Here is a 9,372-nt window from a genome sequence, read left to right on the forward strand (position 1 = left end):
CCACAAAGATCCAGGTGAGGCATGACGGAGGCATAGCCCAAGGTAGAAGCGGTGGAGGTGGGAGGTGTGGTCAGATTCTGAATTATTTAGGAGTTTTGGGAGGCAGAATATGAGTGGCAGTGAGAAAATGAGAGGGGCTAAAGAAAGCTTAGTGTTTTGGCCTCTACAGTTGGTGGGATGGAGTTGCTATTTGTTGCTGTCTTACAGATAAAGAGTTTGAGGTTTAAGGCGGTTCAGTAACTCCTCCAACATCAACTGTCTAGTTGTCTGTTATAGGTTTATCTGGAAAGATTGAGTGGAAGTTCCCCCATTTTCCCATCTCTTCAAGAAAATAGACTTTTTAGTCTAGAAACGGCACTGAATCTAGGAAGAGGTTGTCGCATTTTATGATGTCCAAGCGTCTCCCTCTCTCAGAGCGCCCAGCGAAGCACAGTACGCAGGTTGGGATGGCTACAGGATGTCCTGGAAACAGGTTACAAAGCACTAAGACCCTCAGTGCTGGGCTGCTTTGCCACCCAGAGTGGAAGAGACCTCTGGGGGAGGGCTGTCTCAGGCCAGAAAGAGGAGAATTAATAGCATATCCCCAGTTCAGTGTCCCAGGGCCACTCATACCCAAGAGGTCTTGTACAGTTCACTGCAATGGGGAAAAGAATACCAAAAATAAACTTTGCCTACCTTGATGAGTGGGGACTCTGAGCCATGTTTTATTTGAAGGATGGAGGGAAGAAAGGAAATAAAGAAATATGATAGGGATGTTCATTATGGCATTACTAACTAAAGAAGAGCTTGGGAACAAAAGAAACGTTCAACAATGTGAAAATAGTTGATTAAATTATGGTATTTATATAAAGTGTAATACTATGTATCTATTTAGAGAGCTGGAACAGATCTATATTTATATATGTGGAAAGGTGTCCACAATGTGTTACAGAATGAAAGGATCAGTTTACAGAACAGAATGTAGAGTATGATTCTGTGCAAGTCAAACCATGTGCACACATATGCATATAAAAATAAATATATGAAGAGACAGTTGGAAGCAAGTTCACAAAATGTTAATAATGCTTATCTGTGGCTAGTGAGGTTTATGTAATTTAACTTATTTCCTGCTTTTCTGGATTAACCAAATTTTTGAAATGAGCCTGTGTCAATTATGTAATCAGAAAAATGTTTTTATCTTAGAAAAAATCTATTAAGATTCTGCAATATTACCTTTAAATGTGCCGTAAAACAGTTTAAAATAAAGCTAAATTTAAAATATTAACTAGATATTTTGTTCCTTGAATAATTTCTACTAAGCCTCCATTTTTATCAATTAAATATTGAAAAGTTAGGTACATTAAGTGGTGTCTCTTATGCTAACCGCTAAGCACTTTGGTAAAAACACTCAGCTCCATTTACTCATTTTTAGCATTATTTTCCTCAGGCTTCCTTGCTAGCAAAAATTAAGTGGTTATTTTTTTTAAACCACAGTTATTTCCACCAATAAGATGACATGAATTCCACTGATACTAATTTTTTTACTGAGGCAGAAATATTTTTTGAAACAACCAATGAAAAAAGGACTGTTCAAGGTCTGAGACTTTATCACATTTTCACAATAATTCTTCTTCCTACGCTGATCACAAGACTATTTGACCTGTAAGTTATTTTTCTATGATCCCTAAAATGCTAAGAATATGGACACTGCATTTATCTACATGATATTTCTAAATACATGGTTCTTGGATAAGCAGATCAGGTCAAATCAGGTGAACTGGTTGAAATCCAACTCTAAAAGTGTTAGGTTCAAGACCATAATTAGGTATTACGGATGAAAATCACTATACTAGTCGAAAAACAATTTCAAAGAATCAGAAGGCAATTGACAATGAAATCAAGACCTGTACCTTGCCTGGAAAATACTCAATAAAAGAAATCAAGTCACACCTATTATACATTTAATAAAGGAGACATTTTATTTTTTGTTGTTCACAAAAAGCAGGAAGAGGAAAAAGGAAAAACAAAAAGGAAGTAGAAAATTATGAAACTGATACAAACTTACTAGAATATAAGCAAAGTAAACAGAAACATAATTAAATTTGAAAAAAAATTACAACAGTGAAATAGATGGTCCATAGACCATAAGATATTTGAGGTGATGAAAGAAATGGATCTAAATAAAAAGGAAACTTATTTGGAAGGGCAAATAATAATTTTTTAGACTTTGCCCTATCCTTCAATCTCTATATCTAATCAGTTACCAGGGTCTGCTGAGGTTGAATCCCCAGCAAAACAGGAAGATATTTAAAAAATGGTCTTCAAGGGGCACCTGGCTGGCTCAGCCAGTAGAGCATGCAACTCCTGATCTCGGGGTTGTGAGTTTGAGTCCCACATTGGGTGAATAGTTCACTTAAAAATAATGGTCCTTGAGGGGCACCTAGGTGTCTCTGTGTTATGCCTCTGCCTTCGGCTCAGGTCATGATCTTCTGGTCCCGGATCGAGCCCCGCATCCTGCTCTCTGCTCAGTGGGGAGCCTACTCCCCACCTCCCTAACCCCCCTGTCTGCCTCTCTTCCTACTTGTGATCTCTGTCAAATAAATAAATAAAATCTTTAAAAAAAAAAATGGTCCTTGAGTTAACTCTCACTACTTACACCTGGTTTTAATTCTCTTCCTTCAATCCTCTCCCAGGTTCTTGTTATAAATCTTATTTCTAGATGGCTTTGCTATCAGTGAAAGATAAACCTAATACCCTAAATTTTATTGAGATTTTATTCCACCCATGGGCTTATTTACATTTTTATTAAGGGATGCTTGCATGAAAAAGCCTTCAAAATTTAAGTGTCCCTCTTCAGCCTGACCTTGCCTTCTTTTGGGTTCCACGACAAACCAGTGTTCCCAGTGGCCCACTGTTCATACTTAACTGGACCACAGACCACTTAAACTCACTGCCTCAAAACTTGCTTCTCCTCCTAGATTCCACATCTTCCTTCATCCCTCACATTCTTTTTTTTTTTTTGTAAGATTTTATTTATTTATATACTTGACAGAGAGATCACAAGTAGGCAAGAGGCAGGCAGAGAGGGGGGGGAAGCAGGCTCCCTGCTGAGCAGAGAGCCCAATGTGGGGCTCGATCCCAGGACCCTGGGATCATGACCTGAGCTGAAGGCAGAGGCTTAACTCACTGAGCCACCTGGTGCCCCCATCCCTCACACTCTAAAAAATATACCTCCTAAAATCCCTCTAATCAATTCCCCCTTCTCTGTTCACAATGCTAAGGCTTTAGTTCAAACACTAATGGCTTAGTTCCTAGACTTGCAATAGCTTTTTTTTTTTTTTTTAAAGATTTTATTTATTTATTTATTTATTTGTCAGAGAGTGAGCACAGGCAGACAGAGTGGCAGGCAGAGGCAGAGGGAGAAGCAGGCTCCCGGCTGAGCAAGGAGACCGATGTGGGACTCGATCCCAGGACTCTGGGATCATGACCTGAGCCGAAGGCAGCCGCGTAACAAACTGAGCCACCCAGGCGTCCCGCAATAGCTTTTTCCATGGCCTTTCTGCCTCCAATCCACCTTCCATTCGGCCACCACTCTAGAATGTACAATTTAGAATTGTAAATTTGAACGTGATCATGTCAGTTGCCTGCTAAAAAATTCTTCAATGGCTCTTCATTGCCTTCAGGATAAAAAGACAGACACCTGGGCCTAGCATATAAGGTTCTTTGTGAACTGGTTCCTATTTACTCTTCTAATCTCTTTCTATCTCATTCTTTAAACATACTGCACCCCAGTCATGCTGAACTGATTACTGTTTTTTTTTTAAGATTTTATTTATTTATTTGACAGACAGAGATCACAAGTAGGCAGAGGCAGGCAGAGAGAGAGGAGGAAGCAGGCTCCGCGCTGAGCAGAGAGCCCGATGTGGGGCTCGATCCCAGGACGCTGGGATCATGACCTGAGCCAAAGGCAGAGGCTTTAACCCACTGAACCACCCAGGCGCCCCTGATTACTGTTTTTCAAACGAGTCATGCCCTCTTATGTCTGGCCCTATGGCTAGGCTATTCCTTCTGCCTTAAATGACTCCCCTTTACCTTACCCCCACCTGGCAAGCTCCTACTTATGCTTAAAGACTCAACTCATGTCCCTTTTTCTGAAGACTTTTCTGACCTATTTAAGCAGAGTTTCATATAGACATTTGTTCTATGACATCTTTAGAATATTGTTTTATTTATTGTTGCATAACAAATTATTCTAAAACTTAGTGGCTTAAAATAATAATGAACATTTATTATCTCTCATAGTTTTTATGGGTCTGGAATGTGGGAGCCACTTGGCTGGAAAGCCCTGGCTAGGGGTTTCTCATGAGGTTCAGTCAGATGTCAGCTGGGGCTACAGTCACCTGAGGGCTTGAATGGGACTGGAAGATCCACTTCCAATGGCCTACTCACATTGCTGGCAAGTTGGTGCTGGATGTTGTTGGAGGCCTCAGTTTCTCCTCTTGTGGGCCTCTCCACAGAACTGATTAAGAGTCTTCATATGGGGCGCCTGGGTGGCTCAGTGGGTTAAGCCGCTGCCTTCGGCTCAGGTCATGATCTCAGGGTCCTGGGATCGAGTCCCGCGTCGGGCTCTCTGCTCAGCAGGGAGCCTGCTTTCCTCTCTCTCTCTCTCTGCCTGCCTTTCCATCTACTTGTGATTTCTCTCTGTCAAATAAATAAATAAAATCTTTAAAAAAAAAAAAAAGAGTCTTCATATGACTGAAAAAAAGGCACTTAAAGTTAAAAAAGAAAATAAATAAATAAATAAATAGTCTTCATATGATTGCTGGCCTTCCCCAAAGCAGACTGTCCAAGAGACCAAAGCAGAAGTTACAAGTCCTTCACAAGCCAATCTTGGAAGTCACCAGCTATGACCTCTGCCATAGTCTGTTGTTTACATAGACTAGCTCTGATTCACTGTGGGAGAAGACTACAGAAGGACATGAATACAACAATATGGGAGCCGTCTTGGAGACTGGCTAAGGTGTACAGAGTAACAAATAAACATCCTATCTCACTAGCCAGGGATGACAAATTACCATACATACTTTTAGTGTTCAAATTATGATGGCATAAGCCTTCATAGAAACCTGTTCCTCTTCTGCATTTCTATGATTTAGTTCCTGTGTCCTCAGGATCAATCCTTTCTGTTCTTATACCCAAGTTTTTGGACCTGCTCTAGCCCTGACATCTATCACCCCATAAGGATGCAGCCCCGCTGGGCACCACTGGCTTGTACAGATGACTGTCACCATTGCTTCTACCACCAACTTTGGAAAACTCTTGCTATTCCTCAGAGAAAGTGGGACAAGCTCTAGGGCACAACTAAGAGCTGGCTGTGATGTTAACAAGTCTGTTCAGAAGGCTTGGGAAATACTTGAAAAGAAATGTAATTGAGTAACTCACACTGCTATTAGCAGGGGTTACTCTGAGAGGTCCACTGTCTAAACTTACCCTCAAATAGCACAAACCCAGGTCCTCTGAAACTCTAATGCTGCCAGATGATGTTCTTTTGCCCTATGTCCTACAAAAGACAAAGGACAACATAATATGGCACCAGTCCAATTCCTAAGGTCCTGGATTTTCAGTCTTTAAATAACACCACAGGTGGAGTTCAACAATCCACACCATGGCATGCTGGGCTGAGTACTCTTTATTTTTTTGTTCACTGTCTCTCTTCCAGCACTGGCTAAAGGAAATAAGCCTGTGCCCTATCCCAGCATTCTTTTTCATCCCACCTCCATGACCCTCACAAACAATTGCCCAAAGAATAATTCTCTCGACTCTGCAAAGATAGTCAGTGATGCATAAGCCTAGGACAGTCTACATTCACACTTACAGAAATAATAATCTGTAGTGGCAGAGAACTACTAAGAGATGTTTTATTAACAGCTCAAGGCATCTACTTTACCATCAGCTTTACCTTAATTATTTTGGGGCCTTACCCAAGAACTAGACATGGTTGATTGCTTTAAATTTACATAGCCCAAGAGATCACTCCAAGGTGTCTCCCAGAACTAAAGAAGAATTAGTACCAAAGGGAAACTGGATCTTTTGCTTTTAGAGGGCAGTGTTTCTAGCTACTTTACTCATCAAGGTTAAAAAATAAAACCCTGGCTACAGCCAGCCTGGTTATGTCACCTGCTGTAATTACTTCTTGGAAAGCGTGCTCCTCTCATTAGAGAGCCCGGAGGTCAGACAACAAAAATAGGAGCTGAAAGAGATACTACAGGAGTAAGTGGTGCCTAGAGACAGAAAATAATGTCAAGCGGATTATCATGTGGAAACAGTGGGCTTCAGTGAAATGATAAAGAGATTTTGGAGTAGGGCAAATGTAGGACTACATTACAGTGATGATGCTTCCCCTATGGTGGGGGTAACTCAGACTTAATGTCTCTAAGCCTTGGTTTCTTCACCTGGAAAATGATGGTAACAATCTATACCTCCCAGAGTTGAAGATTAAGTGAGAATATATATAATCAAAAACAACAACAAAAAGAAAATATATAATCAAACCTTGGCAGGCGTCCAGGCTGTGCTCCAGGTACAACACTGGGTGCTGGGAATAGAGTGGTGAGATAAAAGCAAGCCACTGTCCTCACTTAGATTCCAGTTACAAGGGAAGACAGGCATTAAACAAAGAACTACCTAATTACATGTGCGATGAGTGCTGTAAAGAAGAAGCCTAGGGTATCATAAAAGGAGACCTGACCTAAATTAGGGTGTCAGGGAATGTGACCTTGAGGTAGTAGTGCCAAAGGCGGGGAGTGTGGATTAGGGAAGATAATCTCAGGTTTCAATAAAATCATTCTAGGCTCAATAAATGGAAACCATTATTATTATTTATCCAACAAACATTTATTGAGTATCTAGCATGTGTACTGCACTGCTATGTATAGTGAGGGTACAATAAATCTGCGAACTTCAGCAAATAACTTAATTTCTTTGAGCTTCAGTGTGTTCATCTGTAAAATGGGGATATTAATAGCACCTACCACTTTAGTTCTTTCTTTGAGGATTCAATGAGATAATGTATGTAAAGTGATTAACATACTGCTTGACATAGGGAGAAAATAATATGTTAGTGATATTATTATTCCATTAGTCAAGACCAGCTACATAATTTACAGGGCCCAGCAGAAATGAAAATGAAAGGCCCCACGTTAAGAAATTTTTAAGAATTTCAATACAGCAACAGCACAGTGTTGTGCTATTTGATGAATTTGGTGAAATTCACTATATGGTGAATGCACTCATGAAGCTAGCCATGTCACTAATTATGTCATATGTACGTATATGTATTTATACAGCTTATCTATCCAAAAAGGTTGAGATTCTCTTGGGGGCAACCTCTAGAACTCAATCTGCTGAATTCACTTTACAAAGATAAAATATATACCTATTCAATATATTAATAGATGATTGGTGTTTAAAAATTTTATTATGAACACATGTATACACCCCATTAGAGTCTACAACTGACGGTTTATTATAGTTATGTTATTAGGTATCTATCCATTCTTCAAACCATCTTTAATCTATCTTATTTTTGGTTCATTTTAAAGTAAATTCCAGATATCAATATCATAACTGAAATCCAATTTATTTATTTATTTTCTTTTGTTGTAAAATTGATATATGGAGGAATGCACAAACCTCTTTTTTCCCCTCAATGTTAGTAGGAATGCACAAATCTCAAATCTTTTCTTCCCTCAATGTTAGTAGGAATGCACATACCTTAAGAGTGAATTTACTGGGGCACCTGGGTGGCTCAGTGGGTTAAAGCCTCTGCCTTCGGCTCAGGTCATGATCCCAGGATCCTGGGATCGAGCCCCGCATCGGGCTCTCTGCTCAGCAGGGAGCCTGCTTCCTCCTCTCTCTCTCTGACTGCCTCTCTGCCTACTTGTAATCTCTGTCAAATAAATGAATAAAATCTTAAAAAAAAAAAAAAGAGTGAATTTACTGAGTTTTGACAAATGCATATTATCTCTGTAGCCCCAAACTCCAAAACATACCATCACCCTAACATGTCCCTTCATACCCCCTCCCGAGTAATCTCTATCCCAACCTCTCCCAGAGAAAACTATTACTCTGATTTTTTCCTGATGCTTAAGATTTTAAAACTTAAAGCTACATTTATTTTTTTTGAATATTTTATTTATTTATTTGACAGAGAAAGACACAGTGAGAGAGGGAACACAAGCAGGGAGAGTGGGAGAGGGAGAAGCAGGCTTCCTGCTGAGCAGAGAGCCCGATGCGGAGCTCCACTCCAGGACCCTGGGATCATGACCTGAGCTGAAGGCTTAAAGACTGAGCCACCCAGGTGCCCCTTAAAGCTTTTAATAACTATTTAATTTCAGTATCTTCTCAATTGGGCACATAGAAAATACTGCAGACTGTAAAATAGGAAAGATAAGTCTAGGATACTTGGGCGTACTCAACAAATACTTATTGAATCAAAGAGTAAAACGATACTGTTACACTGAAAATAAATTAAAAAAATTTTAAAAAAGAATAAAACTAGAGAAATCATTTGAATGCTTTTTGTTTTTTAATAGTTTCAGTTTTTGGTAAAAGTGTTAAAACGTGTGCTCCAGAAGAAAATGTAAATAATATGAAAAAAATACAGAGAGAAATTTTTAAAAATCACTCATCATAGAGGGATAAACATTTTTAATTTTGATAGAATTTTGATTTTTGATAGAATTTTCGATAGAATTTCTCCCAGGTATACATTTATATATAGTGAAATGGTCTATTATGAGATTTGATCAAAAATGGGATTATATACATGTACAGTCTCTCAATTAACAATATGCTATAGATATCTTCCCTCATCAAGAAATATACAGTGGAGGGGCACCTGGGAACCTCAGTTGGTTAAGCTTCTGCTTTTGGCTCAGATCATGATCACAGGGACTTGGGATACAGGCTCCCTGCTCAGCAGAGCCTGCTTCTCCCTCTCCCTCTCCTGCTGCTCCCCCTGCTTGTTCTCTATCTCTCTCTCTCTCTGTCAAATAAATAAATAAAATCTTTAAAAAGAGGAATATACAGTGGATCATCATTTTTTTAAAAATTTTTTATTTTTTATAAACATATATTTTTATCCCCAGGGGTACAGGTCTGTGAATTGCCAGGTTTACACACTTCACAGCACTCACCATAGCACATACCCTCCCCAATGTCCATAACCCCAACCCCCTTCTCCCAACCCCCCTCCCCACAGCAACCCTCAGTTTGTTTTGTGAGATTGAGTCACTTATGGTTTGTCTCCCTCCCAATCCCATCTTGTTTCATTTATTCTTCTCCAACCGCCTTAACCCCCCATGTTGCATCTCCACTTCCTCATATCAGGGA

General features: G+C 39.7%; 1 long non-coding RNA gene across 1 annotated transcript in view; it reads right to left on the reverse strand.

Annotated features, from left to right (window-relative positions):
* Nucleotides 1–4,337: 4,337 nt before the first annotated feature.
* The window catches only part of LOC132009819 (uncharacterized), a 21,449-nt gene continuing 16,414 nt past the window's right edge, over nt 4,338–9,372 (reverse strand). The window contains exons 2-3 of the long non-coding RNA XR_009402067.1: nt 5,470–5,539; nt 4,338–4,680 (exon numbers count right to left, since the gene is read on the reverse strand). This is a non-coding gene — a long non-coding RNA (uncharacterized LOC132009819). The remainder of the gene's footprint in view (nt 4,681–5,469; nt 5,540–9,372) is intronic.

This window comes from Mustela nigripes, chromosome 2 (genome assembly GCF_022355385.1).
Source record: "Mustela nigripes isolate SB6536 chromosome 2, MUSNIG.SB6536, whole genome shotgun sequence".
NCBI classification, from domain to species: domain Eukaryota; kingdom Metazoa; phylum Chordata; class Mammalia; order Carnivora; family Mustelidae; genus Mustela; species Mustela nigripes.